A 15,736-nucleotide genomic window follows, 5' to 3' on the forward strand; every position below is an offset into this window, starting at 1 on the left:
CAGTGGAATTTCTTATCCTTGTGTGCCCAGGGCTCTGTAAGTCTTTCCAGCCCCACCCCAGCCTGCTTTCTTGATGAGCAAGAGGGAAAGTATGAATTTCCCTCTCTTCTGGGGAAGAGTTTAAGAAGCAGTCCCAAAGCTTCAGTGTTTGTCCTTGGCATTAATGAATACCTGAGCCATTGCTCAAGAGGTTGGAGCAGGCAGCAAGTGAGGAATGAAAATGCTTCATCAGTGCCAGAGGGAACAGTGGTTCACAAAGTCTGGATTTTTAGGACACGATTCCTTTTCATAGATGGAAGGTCTCACTGGTTTGAGAAGAGCTTGGATGGTGGTCTGCTCTGACCAAGGTGACAGCAGACACCAGTCCCTCCCTGGCCCTGCTCCTGGCTCTCAGTGCTTAGCAGAGCCTCCCTGAGCTCCACATTAAAGCTGTGGCACAACTCCAGTTGTTTCACCCTGTGCACTTTTCAGAGGCTCTCTGGAATACATTTCATGGTTCTGGCACCACATGTCCCTGACAGCAGCTGCTGTCACCATCAGCACAGAGACTTGGTGCCTGCCCTGCAGGGCTTTGAAAATCTCCTTCTCTCTCCTGCCCCCAGCTCCCTCACCCCTCCTGCTCCTTCACCTTCCTGTCATCCCTTGGCTGGCAGCTGACAGTGGCTTTATCTCTCAAAAAGAGCTGTCTTTTGCCCTTTCTTGTGCTGGAGAGGGGTAGAAAGCTCCCTGCTCCTACCAATTACCATTCCATGCCTGTCCCGGGTGTGCTCCAAGGTGTCAGTCCCCAGGAATTCAGTGCTGAATGTCTTCAAAGTCTTTGTGAACATAGCTGAGATTAAACCCTTTACTGAACTAAATGTGGTAACAGCTAATCCCCTGGAGACAATCACCTGGGCCCTGCACAGTGAAAAGAGGCTTTGCTGCTCTGGTTAACTGCCCTGGCAAGAACAGTAACTCCTGGCTCTTTTTGGAAATGAAAAGCACCTCTCTGGGAGAGCTGAAGGGATTAGGTACCAGCTGGAATGTAAAGGTAGGGTTTCTGCACCTTCCTGATAAATTTGTAGCTTAAAAGTCAGGTCAGGCCTGGTGGGATGGGTGGTTTTGGCTGAGTGTCCCTGGGCTGTGGTGGAGAGGGGACTGAGGGTGTCCCTGGAGGATGGTGGGGGTGAGCAGCTCGTGGTGCTGACTGCCTGTCCTGGGGCGTCAGCAGGGCTCTGGGGCTCACTGTCATAAACTAAACCCTGTCAAACTGGCCAGCCCTCCCCAAAGGGCTGGAGCTCATTTAAACCTTGCTAAGAGCCAAATGACACTAACCTTTTCCAGCCACTTAAGGCAAATGCCAGAGGCTGTGGAGAGCATTCCAGATTTCTTCACAACCCTGGTTTTCTTTACTGGGGGGAGATCTGCACTAATTTCTTGATTATTACTTTTTAACACAACAGTTTGTTTCAAAAGCCTAGTATAGAAATTCTGTCTACACTAAAAGCAAAGCTCCTGTATTTCAGTGAAGGTTTATTGGGCTGTGTTTTCAAGGTCAGGATTTTATCTTGGTGCTGGTTTCTGTGAGGCTGCATGGACCAACTGTGCCCTGGCAGGGGTGCAGCCTGAGCAGAGAGCATCACATGTGGCACTTGCTGAAGAGAGCTGCAGACCAGCAGCCTGACTGACTGAATGGATTAAAACAGGTGTATAAACTTTGTCCATAAAATAAGGTAAGACTGAGAAAAGTTTAAATACTTGTATTAAGTATTCTTTGTTCAGAGTAAATTTGAATGCTCAAGCTAGTTCCAAAATTCTGTTACCTTTCAACCTGTCTTTCTCCTGCAGAATTTTCTATTTTAAGTAAATAGCACAGAGTTAGCTCAGAAGGGAAAAGATACAAGTGTCACTGTTCAAAGTGTGCTTTATTGGTTAGATATTTATGGGAGACATTCAGGAAATGAGTAAACACTTGAAAGTATATGTATTATTTATTATTGTAGCTGATTAATTACCACTTGAAACCTTTTGGTCGGTGCTGTGGCTCTCTGCAGTCTTCACCAGGCAGTGCTGCTGCAGAGTCTAAGGTGGCATTTGTCCCAGTTAAATGTTTCAGGAGGTGCAGGTGCTGCAGGGGGAGTTTGAGCAGTGGAAGGTGACAGTGTGGGCCTGGGAGGTGCCTGGGGATGGCTCAGCCTTCCAGCCCCAGCAGGAAAATTGCTGTTCCTAGTTTGTGGAGAAGCACCAAGGTGGGGTTAAAGTGTCTGACTCTGTCTGATGAAGTGATGACAGTCAGGAGTTTAAACTTGGCTCCCAAGCACTGGGCTGCCAGCAGGGAATTCTAAAATGCTTCTTCACTGCCTCTACAGCAGTGGAATAGAGATGTGCATAAAAAAAGCAAAGTGTCCCAACCATGCAACTGGTTCTGGATCCAAGGGCTCTCAGGGCACCCTCCAGCAGCCTGCTGGCTCCACGTGCTCCCTGCACCCATTACTTTATGTGAGACCATGCACCAGCATCTCTGTTCCTGCCCAGGCTCCTGAGCTGTGCCTGGAAATCCTCTTGGATTCATGCAAAGCCTGGTTGTGAGCAAAGCACAGAGCCCACCCAGCAGTGCCTCCTGAAGCAATACATGTCCTCAAGCATTTGCTCAGCTCTAACAAGACTTAAGCATACAAAGCGTGTGTTGAGATACTTACTTAGCTCTAATCTGCACATCTTGAAAAACAGTGTGATAAAATCACAGTGGAAGGGGTGGCAGGACTCTCTGCCTACAGCAAAGTGGATGTCATGCCCAGTTGCAGTGGGAGGAATCCTCTCTACCTTGCTGTCACTGGCCATCCCTGCAGAAATTTTCTCATTTAACCCTTCCACAAAAAAAGTTTGCAGAATGCTGCAACCAGAAAAGTTCCTTCATCAAATGACTCCTCTGCAGGAGAGGAGTGAGTGGGCCTGGAGAGGAGTGGAAGAGTCATAAGAGAGAAGCATGAAAATGCTTTTTATGGAATGAATGATTTCTGTTCCGGAGGCGGCAGCGTCGTATTTCACTCTAATTTGGGCGTTTTTGGGGAGCGCGTGATGGACGCCCCACGAGGGCTGCAGGAGGCTGTTTCTCAGCAGGCTGTCATTGCCCTGCTCCATTCACCTGGCAGCTCTCCTTGGAGAGTTCTCACTCTGGATGCCATTATCCATTTCCCACAGCACATCTCTGCAGCCTCTCCCAGGAGCACGTGGCACAGGAGGGTCCATCCCACCCCTGCAGCCCCTCTGGAGCTGTGCTGAGGCTCCTTTCTCCTGGCTGTGCCTTTGCTGCACTGGAGAGCAGGAGCCTTCCTGCCCTAAATCCATCTCTGTCTGTGCCTTTGCTGCAGGTGAGCAGAAACCTTCCTGTCCTAGGTCCGTCTATGGCAGTGCCTTTGCTGCACTGGAGCAGGAGCCTTCCTGCCCTAAATCCATCTGTAGCTGTACCTTTGCTGCACAGGTGAGCAGGAACCATCCTGCCCTAGATCCATCTGTAGCTGTACCTTTGCTGCACAGGTGAGCAGGAACCATCCTGCCCTAGATCCATCTGTGGCTGTGCCTTTGGTCCAGGTGAGCAGAAACCTTCCTGCCCTGGGTCCATCTGTGGCTGTGCCTTTGGTCCAGGTGAGCAGAAACCTTCCTGCCCTGGGTCCATCTGTGGCTGTGCTGTTGCTGCAGGTGAGCAGAAACCTTCCTGCCCTAAATCCCTCTGTGGCTGTGCCTTTGCTGCATTGATGAGCAGGAGCCTTCCTGCCCTAGGTCCATCTGTGGCTGCGCCTGGCCTCCCCAGCCCTGAGCTGGATGGTGTTACATCCACTCCAGGCTCACTCCAGCCAGCTCAATGTGCTTTTCCTTACTTTGCACATGCTCAACCCTGGCTCCACTCTGTCCCTGACATGCTCCATCCCCCTGGGAAAGGACTGGCTCTTGCTGTGCCCAGACTCTGCTGGATCAGGAAGGTGCTGCTGGCACTGGGGCTCTGCTTTCTTCCATACTGGTAGTCCTGCCCTTACAAAAAGGGCCATTAAGAGTTTTGTTTTGCTGCAGTATAAACTTCAGCCAACTCCTTCCTCTTGTCCTGTCTCCTTAATGAGGAGTGTGTGTGTTAAATGCTGTGAGCCCAAGCAGAGTCCCACTGCAAAGTAAACAGCAGAGGGGGGCTTAGGCAGGTCTTTTGTTACTGCTGTACAGGGCTTATGTTAATAACAGCTGCAGAGATTGAACCCAATCCCTCATGAGCTTTCCAAGAGTCTGATTAATCTGTTTAACAATGGATCTGGGGTTTTGTTTTGATCTTTTCCATAGGAGTTAAATTTTTGTCCCTTTCAGAGTAGCTATGGATCATGTAAGCTCAGCAGTATTTTCCTAATTGGCTTCAGGTTTATCTCTATCCATTATGTTTAAGGGCTTACAAGATGCACCCATCACCATGCATCAAAATGCTTCCTATGCCAAAAACACTTGATAAAAGCATACATACATGTGCACACACTTATTTTGGTCTGTTGGAAAGTGCAAAGACATTCTGATGGAGGATCAGGTTTTTGCATGATTGTATTCTCCAAATAGTCACCTTTGCAAATCATGCTTTTCTGCTCATGCTGGCTCTGGTCCATGTGCCATTGGAGAAAGATGTCTTTCCAATGAGCTTTGGGCCAGCCCCTGTACAAGCAGAATTTTGCATTTATGTTGTTAAAGGTTCATACTGGGTGATGGCACTGGTGCTGTACACAGATAGGGTTGGTGACAGACCCTGATTGTCTAAAAATCAAGATACAGCAAACAGAGGAGAGAAGGGTGGGGAAGCAGGGGAAAGAGCACAAACTTTTAGCCAGATAAATCTCCCCTGGGCAGACCACAAATGTTCTGGCCTGCTTTGACTTTCTGAAAATTACAGCAGCAGTATGGGGAAGCAGAACATTTAAAGTGAAGATGCAGATGTTGAAGGTAACAGGATTTAAAGACTGTGTGGCACAAAATACAAGGAATGTTCCACTATTTATAGCAGAAGCTTTTTCCTCTCTTGATTCTACCTCTTCTTGAATGCACTCAGTGTTTGCTTTTCATGTGTGAATGCTTGTAAAAAATGGAGCTCCCTAAACAGACGTGAAATGTTTATGTGAGTTAATGACTTCAGAGAGCTCTGCTTGTTTAACCCAGAGTGGCAGTGAAGCTGCCTTGGCTGCAGCCAGTGCCCCTCCATGGAGCAGATCCTGTGCCAGCAGTGGGACAGGAGGGTGGTGGCTGCACACAGAGATCCATCCCTGGGGAGCTCTCTCATTATTGACCTCACTAATGAGCTTATGCTGGGGTGGGAAGTGTGTAACCTCTCTGGGACTTGTGCAGAGTGAAGCCCTCAGCTTGAAATGGGGGGCTTTATGGTCTTTACAAAGTGTTTTACCCTGGGTGTTTTCCTGCTGCTTCTTTGCTTCCCTCTGAATTAGTGGCCAGGAAAGAGCTGTGGCATTGTGTTGCTGGTCACCTTGGGCCAGTCCTGCCTTGTCCATGGGCTGGATGCAAACAGCTGAGGGGAAGGATTTGCAGAGGTGAGGTTGTCCCAAGGCCTCTGTAGAGAACTCCCAGAGAAAGGGACTAAGGAAATCACTAAGCTGCTTTTTACCTGCCTCTCTCTTCCCCCAGGGTACAGCTATTTGTCTGCTCAGGGGATCCATCTGTCCTTGAATTCCCTTTTCACCATTCCAGAGGTATAAATTCAAAGGGCCATGGCACCATGCTGGCCTGCAGTGCTCCAGCAGCCCGTGAGTGATGGCCAGGGCAGCTGGAGGGGGCAGTGAAGCCCTGCTGCCCTGTGAGTGCTTGGCAGAGTGGCTGGGCAGAGGCACACACACAGAGCAGTTATCCCAGTGGGGAGCAGCAGATCTCATGATGCTACAAGCACAGCAGAAGAGCTGGTGATTTTGTTTTGAAGGATGCCTTTAGCATGAAGGACAAGATGTGTTGGCCTGAGTGTGAAGTGGATTTGTGTTGGAGCTGCTGTGCACTCCTCCTGAAGGCTGTTGGGTTTTCCTCCCTCCTGGAGACTTTGTTGGTGCATCCCATTCCATCACCATGGACAGCAATGGAGGGTGATGTGCTGGTGGGATTGCAGCTCTTCCCTTTATCCTGTGTGCCCAGGTGTCTGGGAGGGTGTGTGTGAGGGCATGTGCCATCCTGGGAGCAGCTGGGCTGCTGTCATTCCAGGGAGCCCCATCCAACCCCTCTGGGGGTGAGTGTCAGCCCACTGCAGCTCAGAGGTGTTTGCTGTAATGTGCTGAAAACCATCTTATCCTCTGTTCATCTTGTACCTGCACCTGCAGGCAGCTGTAAGGAGCCTTTGTGGAGATTTTCAGCCTTTTCATCTTTCTTCATCAGTGCTGGCAGCTGCTGCTTTGTGGTAGCATCAAACTTTTTCTGGGCTGTTGCTTTGTGTTTGTCTCTTTGTCCTCAGGCCAGCCTGTTGTGTGGGCTTTCTTCCATTCTGCTTCCAGAGCTGGGATCTTCCCTTTTAGTTGATTATTTTGTGGTGAACTTGAAGTTCTTGGAGGGATGTGGGATGTAGAAAGGTGGTCAGGAGCCATGGGCAGACATGCTTCAGACCAGGAAGATCACTGCCACACCAGCACAGCAGATGTGAAACCAAGGCTGACTGTGTTTAGGGGATTAAGTCCTGTTATTTGACCTCAGATTGTGAGTTGTGGTGACTGGATTTAGAGCAAATGGATGAAAAGCTTTCCTCAGTGCCAAAGGGAATAATGAAGGCAGAGCAGCCTTGGCTCTGTGGAGGAAGCAGGTGGGTGGTGGCAACTGTTAACATATAGTCCAGCAGAGGCAAATTGCCAATTCACCCCTGGTGAGAAATCTCTGTTCTTTTACCCTTGTTAATATAAAGGCAGATGCTCACAGGGCTGGCCATTCAGGTGAAAACCCTGGCTGTGTTCTCCTGTGATTCAGAAAAAAAAAATTCAGAAAACCTAAAGCTGTGGAAATGCAATGTCAAAGCACTGGTCATAATGTGATGTCAGAGGAATGGTGTGGAACAACTTAAATGATTTTGAAGTTATTCCACTTACAAGTGTACTTTTTGTGCTGTGCTGATGAAACACAGAGAAATCAGCAGCCCTGAAGAAAGGCTGTGCAGGGGGCTGCAAACCTGAACAGACTCATCATTTTGGGGGGCCCAGGCTGTTTGTGGGGGCATCACTGCTGCTGTGCTTGGGGCTGGGCTGTGAGGGGCCCTCCAAGGACAGGCCAGAGCTCACCAATGTGCTCACCAGCATTTAGGAAAAGGGCAGGGGGACATCAGCCCCAGATCTCCTGTTGGATCTCAAGGTAGCATTTCAAAGGCATCAAGGTACATGTTGGGGTCTGTTAAGAAGGATTCTTGGGGATCACATCTTCTCCCCAGCCTGTGAATGTATCCCAGAGGATGTTTGTGGAGATGAGCAAATGTGCTTTGTGAGGTGCTCATGTTCCTCCAGAATGCAGAGGTATTTAAGCCTCATTAGTGGTTTGAGTTAATGCTTTTGCAGCTTCAGATGAGAGCTTTTGGGAGAGCAACAGGAGGAGGTTGAGAGCTTTTGGCAGCAGGCCTGGCACAGGCTGCAGTGAGCCCTGCTGGCATCCTGCTGCCAGCAGCAGGGCTGGGTTTGCCTTTGCAGTGCTGAGCTGCACAGGGGCTGTGCCAGTACAGCTTCACTCAAGTGCTGGCTGAGGCTGGAGGCATCTCCAGAGCTGATTTTCAGAGTGCTGTGTAATGCAGATTTGCCAGGTTTTGCTCTGCAGGGTTTCCTGGCTGTGCTCTGTCTATCAGAGCAGGACAAGATAAGCTGCAATTACCTTGGTGTTGGAAACAAGAGCTTCTTCCTGGCCTTGGAGTGCTGCTGCATTAATGTATGAAATGGATAAATGGTTTAGGTAATGAAATGACTTGGAGATGGTTATGGATTGAATAAGATTTCCAGAGCCAATGTGCTTACTCATCAAATGACTCATGTCTTAGTCACTTTTAGAATAAGTGGTTCTCTTTTGGGTGCTTCCAGAATGGGATGGGTGGGGATGAGCTGAAGATTCCACCCCTGCCTTTGATAATTTTTTTTAATAGCATCTAGAATCTGATGGAATGTTTCATCAGACAGAAAAGGAAACAGCTCTATCTTGTGAGTATGGTGTATCCCAGGGGATTTTCCTTAATTCCACAGCAATGTAAGATTTAAATGTTGCTGTTTGCTTCCTGGTCAGGCAGAGTGAGCTCAGGCTTTAGATTAGGCTTTTCAAGCTTTGTTATCAGCTTACTCTAGTGAGTCCCTTTTGTGGGTAGGTGCAAGTCAGAGTCTATTCTCAAACTCCTGTGCCACCAGCAGCGAGTAAAAACACCCTCAGATAGAAGCTGCCCCCTGAAACAGTCAACATTGCTATGCAAACAAAACCTTGTTCTCAACTTTTATTTTTATGTAATTATATTTTTTCTATTACCAAAATATTGGTGAAACTGAGTTATGATTTTTCAGGAGCATGCACATGTGTCAGCAAGTGAGTAACATATCTGAGAGCCTAGAGAAATTCCTTTATAATCCACTGTAAGCTTTATAAAGCAAGTAAACCTATTGGATTTTTCATCTTCTTTCTGATCTTTCATCTCTCTGGTCTCACAGTCATAATGTAGGCAATTCCTGATGAGTGTGGGTTCCTGGTGGATCATTTGAGCTCAGTGGCACAGTGGGATGTCACTTGGTCCCTGTGGCTGGGCTGCAGCTGAGGGGACAGAGTCACACAGGGCATGACCTGGGGCTTTGCTGCTGGCTTAGGCTTAGGCTTTGCTAAGCTGGATGTGGCTAAACTCTGATCTCTGCTTCCAGTGTTGAAAATGGGAATGCCAGGCTGTCAGAAGCAGGTCTGGAAGCACGAGCCCAGTTTTGGTTTGTGTCAGGAATGATGATGTGGTGTTGTTATAGGTACTCTTACAAAGGTGTGTTCATTATAGGAAGAGTACAAAGGTGTGTGAAATAGGCAGAGTTCAGGAATCAGAAATTTGGGATTCTCTCACTGACCACTGAGGTGGTGTCTGGGTGACCCTGAGCAAGAGTGTCTCTTCCCAACTGCTCTGTGTAAATGTGGTTTTGGCCCTTGGTGAATAAAACACAGGTAGGTTATGGCAGGTGACAGGCACTATGGAAATGCATTAGGCAAGATTTTCAAAAACAGCCGAAGAATTGGATTTTATTGTTAAACAGAACTGGTGAAAGGAAAGCTAAAAATAGTTTTCCTATGGGTGTCTTTTGTCAGGTAATAGAGAATAATTCACAGGCTTGTAGGTTTTCAGTTTTCTGTAGTTGCCTGTGCTAGATCTGCTGGGTCACAGGTGTGGAGGATTTCATCAACAGTTCCTCTCAGATAATTCAAGTCAAGATGAATCTATCACTTCCTCAAGAAGTTTTCTTGTTTGCTTTGTCTCTTAATTGCAGAAGAAGGGGGTTTTTTGGGGTTCTGTTTTAAAATATTTTTTCAATTCACCTAACTTATTTACCTATAGTTTCTAGCCTCAAAAGCAAAAGAATGGTACTTATACATTATAATATTATGATAATAATAATAATGGTAGTAGTAATAGTAATAATATCAGTGTTTTGCTGTTGTTACTGAACAAAAAGCCCTTCCAGATGAGGATATTTCCAAAGCTGCCTCCAAGGGAATCAGCTCTCCTCACTGACCATGCAGAGCTTTCTGAGTTGCAGTGTGCTCTGGTGAAAGAAAGAAAGATGGATGGAGGGTAACCCCTCCTAAGAGGATTAATGCAATGAGAGTTACTCTGATAATGCCTTGACAAGAGCCCTGCAGGCCTAAGAAAATGGAAATGTGGAAGAAAATGTTGTTGGCCTCCTGTCCTCCTGGGAAAGGAGCCCTGGGATGGCTCCCACAGTAACTGGGCAGCTTTCTTTCAGACACATGTGAAACACATTTCCCCAGACACTCCTGTGAGCATTTCCACATGTTTTAGGCTGAGATTTTTTGTGTTGTTCACGCTTTGGCACATGGGTGATCATCCCTTGTGATGTCCTGAGAGCTCAGTTAAAGTTCAAGAATGTGTTTAAGTGTTTTACTGGAGTGGAGCCAGCATCTCCATCCCAGAGGTGAGCAGTGTGTTGGGAAACCCAGTGGCTGCACACAGGCAGATTGTTCTGGGATGCAACCTGGAAGGTGCTCAGCACCCTGGCTGGCAGCCAGCAAGGCTTTTAAACACATGCTTTATTTAGTTTTCCACGTTGTTACCAGTCTTGTTCTTTGATTTTTCTTCCCATAGCAACTGGAGAAGGATATCTGAGTAGCCAGAGCAGTGCAATTCGTTTGCCAGCAACACCCCAACCTGCAGCACAGGGATTTCTTCTAGGACATGGGATACAGCTGTTGGGATCAGGTATTGCTACCAAAGCCAAATTGGCTTCAGAGTTTTCCTTCTTTGTTCCCTTCCTGGGCACGGAGCAGGCCAGGCTGTGTGAGCCATGCTCAAACTACATTTGTCAACCACATCCCATCCTTCCACATGTCTTTGCTGGCTATTAAACTGCACACATCATATTTCCTTACCACCTTTTCCTCTGAGATTGTGTTTGCTTTTCTCCTGCCTTGATAATTTTAGCAGCAAACAGCCAAATTCAGGTTTTATTTGCAAGTGGTATCAGCTGCAGTGGAACCCAGGGCAGGGAAGAGAGGAGCCCAGAGATCCTGTGGAGGTTGATGGCTTCTAACTCTTGTTTTCAAGGTTTTGGCTTTGCCTGCTGTAAGCAGGTGGAAGGTGCTGCAGCCCAGGTGGGATGCTGGGAGGTGGCTGTGCAGAGAGGTGGCCCTGAGTGGCTGTGTCTGTCTGTCCCTGCAGCTGGGACAGTGCCCCCTGAGCTCCCTGGGGCATGCAAGGCAGGACTGCACCCTGGCTTGCCAAAAACTCTCTGGACACCTCCTTGCCAGTGGATTTACTCCCTGCTCTGCTCCTGCACCTGCTGTGGTGACCAGAAACTTGCCTTGCTCCTGTGGCTTTGCAAAAATTGTAGCACTTGAGAAAGAGCCCAGCTGGTCGAGTATGTTAAAAATGAGACCAGACTCCCAGTACTAAAGTAATTTCAGCATTTATTATAATAAAAGAAAGGGCTAAAGCACGGGGGCCTGGGCCGAGCAGGAGCGTTCCTGTCGGGCATGGAGGAGTGCCGGGGCTGGGGCTGCTCAGCAGTGATGGTCCTGATGATGGCCCCAGTGTTCCAGGTGGAGCAGCATGGATTCATTGGGTCAGATACTCCTTTTTGTCCTGTTTTTTGTCCATTTGGATTGGTTTCCGTTTGGATTTCTGTTTCTGTTTAAGGCACTCAATTGGCCCTTACACTTCTGTCCAGGCTGGCTCGTTTCGCTTGGGGGGTGCTGCACTTTACTGAGGTGTAATTTCTTTTAACTACCCTTTTAACCCCTCTTACCATAACCAAACTACAAGTACATGCTAAAAACGAGACGAGATTCCTGGTATTAAAGTGATTTCAGCATTTATTATAATAAAAAGAAAGCCCTAAAGCAGGCTGGGCAGGAGCGTCCGTCAAGGATGGAGCAGCGCTGGCCCCAGTGATGGCCCCAATGTTCCAGATAGAGCAGCACAACTTCCCTGGGTCAGAAGACCCTTTTTATCCTGTGTTTTATCCCTTTGGATTGGTTTCTGTTCTGTTCATTTGCATGAAGGTTTAAGGTGCTTGATTGGCCCATTACACTTTACTGAGGTGTGTTATGGTACCTGGGGTACCAGAGTTCTTATAACAATCCTTTTAACCCCTTTTACAATATAACAACCAAGCTAACAGTACATGCTTAACAATTATCAACTATTTTCCAACAGTTTCTAACCTATTTTTAACAGAGTACAATGCACAGCACTTATCCTGAGCCACAAGAACAGGGACACTGCTTTGGTGTCCCAGGACAGCCTGCAATCCCAGCCTGGGTTCGGCCTTTTCATATTCATTTTTTAACTAAAGCTGCACCTGGGAACTGTTGTTGGCCCTTTGGTGCTGTAAAGCCTTTTTCACTCTGACAAATGCTGAGTTGTCATCAGCCTAAATTTCAGGGATTGCACTGCAGTGACTCAAAAGAACAGCTTTCTCCCCAGCAGCCTTTGCCTGGATAATCTCCAGTCATTGACCTCCCGGCTTTGAAAGTGCATTTAGGCTTAAAGGGCTAAAGCTTAAGGCTTCAAAGGAAGTGGGAAGCCTGCTACCCTTTACATGTCCAAGTGTGGGTTGTGTGTGCAGGACAAGGGTAATTGTTGTGGTGTACCTGGTTCTGATTCCTCTGGGATCTGCTTTTCATCCCCCAGAGCCTGTTCCCTCTGTCCAGAGCCTCTCTGCTGCCTTTGATGCTGTGCAGGTTATCTGAGGACATGTTTTCAAGTCCTGGGGTTTCTGAAGATGTGAGGATTATCAGAAGATGGAAGTTATCCATGTGGAAATAGAGCAGATACTTGGAGCTCTGAATTTGAAGTCCATTTGTCTTGTCAAACAAAACAAGAGTTCACTGGTTTTGTCTTGCCCTGTGCAGTTCTGTGCTTTGCCCCTTGCCTGGGGCTATTCAGATTGGCAGAGTTGGTGAAGCCCTTCAGCACAGGGACATTTAGAGATGGGTGCTGGGATAATTTCCCTGCTTTAAAACTCTTTGCAGAGATCACCTTGAATAGAAATCTCTACCTGTGTTTGTATTGCTGGGAAGAAGAAAGCGTGCAGTGTTCTGTGCTTACACTTTTGCTGTAGATTTGCAGTCCTGGAAGAGGTGGAAATTAATGTTTTTAAAATGCTGAAAAGACTTTTCACTGCAGCTGGCTTACAGAACTAAGCAACTTGATATATCCCCTGAAATACCTCCAGATCTCTCCAAGGCAGCTGAAAGCTTTCTCCTTATCTGGGAGGGAGATAAACCTCTAAGACCTGACATATATAAATGCTAACTTGTTCTGCCTGGTGGCTTGTTCAGCTCATTGTGGATGCTTTTTAAACAATTGTTTAAACAGCGCTGCTCTGTGCTGGGAGATGTAAGCCTGGCAAAGGTGTATGATGCTGAATTCTTCTGCTGTGTTGATGATCTGTATGTGTCCTTTCCCAGATCCCACTGTGCTGCTCTTAAGCTGAATAACCAGCATTGTTCTGCAGTGATTTGCTTTCTGACATTGAATTTTTATGTATTGAGCAGCAAGAGGGATTCTGTGAGCACCTGGAGAGCAGAGTTAGCCATGGCAGTCAGTGGAGAAGGTGCTGTGGGTGCAGGGGAGGCAGGCAGAGCTGAGAAATGAGCTGGTGAAATGAATACACTGGGGAGGAGGGCAGAGACACATCTGGGTGCCAATGTGCAGCTTGGGCTGAGCTCTGCTGTAAAGCAGGAGCCTGTCTGTGCAGCTCCAGGTGTGCAGCTTCCCTCCTCCCTAATTGATTTAATTACCAGTGTATCTCCTGGGCTCCGCTGTGGAGGCAGTCCCACAAGATCAGCTGCTGTGTGCACTTGGTTTCTGCTCCTCAGGGTGACAGATTGGTGTGTGAGAGCTGCCTTGCCTGGCTGGCAGGCTCCCTGCTGCTCCAGAGCCTTTGCTGCAGGCTGGGCTCACCAGGCTTGAAAACCAGAGGGCAGGTGCCTTGTGCTGTGGCTGCTCACACAAATCTGTGCAGGAGCTCATTGCTGTGAATTCTGCTCTCAGTTCTGCTTCCCTTCCATTCCCTTTTCTCTCTCTCTGTGCCACAGAGGTGCTTTCCACAGGCTGCTTGTTCCTGCTGTCCAGCAAAGCCACCCAAAGGCTCTGGAAGCTGCACTGGCTCAGGGACAGGTTTGGTTTGAGTGCCTGGTTCTGCTCCAAGAGATCAGTGGGGATTTGGCCATTGTGGGATATTAAATTTCGCCCTAGCAGTCTGAGAGGCTGCTCAGGTCCGTTTTATTTCTTCATTTTCAGTTTGTTTATCACAACAAACAGTGATACATGAGTCTGTATCATCTTCTGGGGCAATTTTGAGGTTCATTATGGATTACAGCAGAACATGGCTCAATTGAGACCAATCTCTTTCCCTTAGAACAACTGAAAGCCTTATTTTTCTTTAACCTGCCATTTACCTGGCTATGGTACAGATGTTTGGAAAGCCATTATTGCAATGAAAGCCCTAAATATTAAAGCCTCCCTGCTTCTGAGGCAGTTGTTTTGCTCATTAATCAAAAAAGTTTGGCTACTGCCTTACTTGTTAGTATTTTACAAATAATCCAAGTCTTTCAACTTTCATATAATCTGACATTCTCAGTTATTTTTTTGAAGCACCCCCTCACTGGCTGTTTAAATCCACCTCCAGCAAGCTGTGCTCCCTGCCAGGGCTGCCTCCTCTCCTGGGAATCACACTGCCCTCAGCCCAGCAAGCGACAGCAAACCATGGCTCCTCTTCCTCCTCTTCCTCCTCTTCCTCCTCTTCCTCCTCTTCCTCCTCTTCCTCCTCTTCCTCCTCTTCCTCCTCTTCCTCCTCTTCCTCCTCTTCCTCCTCCTGCTCTCCCCTGCTCGTGTTCAGCCCCAGGAGCTGCTCCCTGCATGGCACAGCTCCTGCACTGACCCTCCTGGAGGAGCTGCTGTGCCCACCTCAGGCTGTAGCACCATGCACTGTCACAGGTGCTGCTTTTCCATGGGATTTTTGGGGGGAGCAGCTTTCCCTGTGCAGCATGCAGGTTGTGTTTGGGGTATTTCCTGCACTCTTGATGCTGACTGCAAGAGGAGATTGGGGTAGGCAGGCTCTGAGGTCTTGGGGTCTGGGAAGAGGAGATTGAAGTCTGGGCTGGTGTTGTCTGAGAGCAGCTTTAGGAATGGGTTTTTGTTCTCCCCTGACACCTGAATGTCCATGTTGTTCAGGCTGTGTGTGCATATTAACATGCCAAAATCCTTCTCATTGCTGTCCCTAGGTCACTTGGAAGTGGGCAAAGCACCAGTGAGGCTGGTGGTCACACAGCAGGACTGGACCTGGGCTCTGTGCCCACACCTCCATCCTCCCACCCCTCACTGCCCCCCTGTAGAAGCTGGGATCAGGCTGCCACAGTGGCCAGGCTCCTTCCCCATAGGGCTTTTGTGTCCCCTGTCACAAGGGCAAATGGGATTTGTTGCAATCTGAGCTCAGGCTGTCACCAGAGTCAGTGAGGAGGTGTGTGCTGGGGTGTGCTGGTTCGTGGTCACTCTGGGCTGCTGCAGGCGTGGTGAGTCACAGCACCTGGCATCACTGAAAGCAAAATCTGTGGGATATGTGGGCTGAGTGCCTCTCATTGCCTGTGCCTCGTGCTTTCCCAGCTGTAATTTGCAAAATAAAAGCTGCTCTGATGCTCATACACTGATAAACAGCTTTAAGAGATTACAGCAGAAGTGAATATAGTCCAGCAGCAGGAGCTGATGCCCGCAATTCTCACTGAACCTCTACTGTGGAACACAACAAAACACAGCAGCCAAACCTGTCCTGCCAAAGTCATTTGTAGCCAGGGCTTGAGTACAAAGGAGCTCAACTCCTCTTCAGTTCTTTGGTGTTGTCCCCACCAATGACATGGTTAAAATGTGCCAACAGAGCTGCACTCAGATAATGCTCTGGCAGGGCTCCTGTTTCACCTGCATTATCTGGAGTGTTTAATGTTAATATCACTCTCACTTAGATAGACTTGGCATTCCTCAGTGTTTTCTTGTTACAGAAATTTCCTTAAGTAGAAACTTTTTTCT

At 48.0% G+C, this 15,736-nt stretch overlaps 1 protein-coding gene across 6 annotated transcripts in view; it reads left to right on the top strand.

Annotated features, from left to right (window-relative positions):
- Nucleotides 1-15,736, top strand: part of CAMKK1 (calcium/calmodulin dependent protein kinase kinase 1) — a 99,510-nt gene that overhangs the window by 18,176 nt on the left and 65,598 nt on the right. The window contains exon 1 of one of the 6 annotated variants that reach the window (XM_063174074.1): nucleotides 10,298-10,411. The exons of the other annotated variants lie outside the window; for them this stretch is intronic. The gene's annotated coding sequence lies outside the window, so the exon portion shown is untranslated. Of the gene's footprint in view, nucleotides 1-10,297; nucleotides 10,412-15,736 lie in introns of those variants that run through there. 6 annotated transcript variants of the gene reach the window in all.

Source organism: Melospiza melodia, chromosome 21 (assembly GCF_035770615.1).
Source record: "Melospiza melodia melodia isolate bMelMel2 chromosome 21, bMelMel2.pri, whole genome shotgun sequence".
Classification (NCBI taxonomy): Eukaryota; Metazoa; Chordata; class Aves; order Passeriformes; family Passerellidae; genus Melospiza; species Melospiza melodia.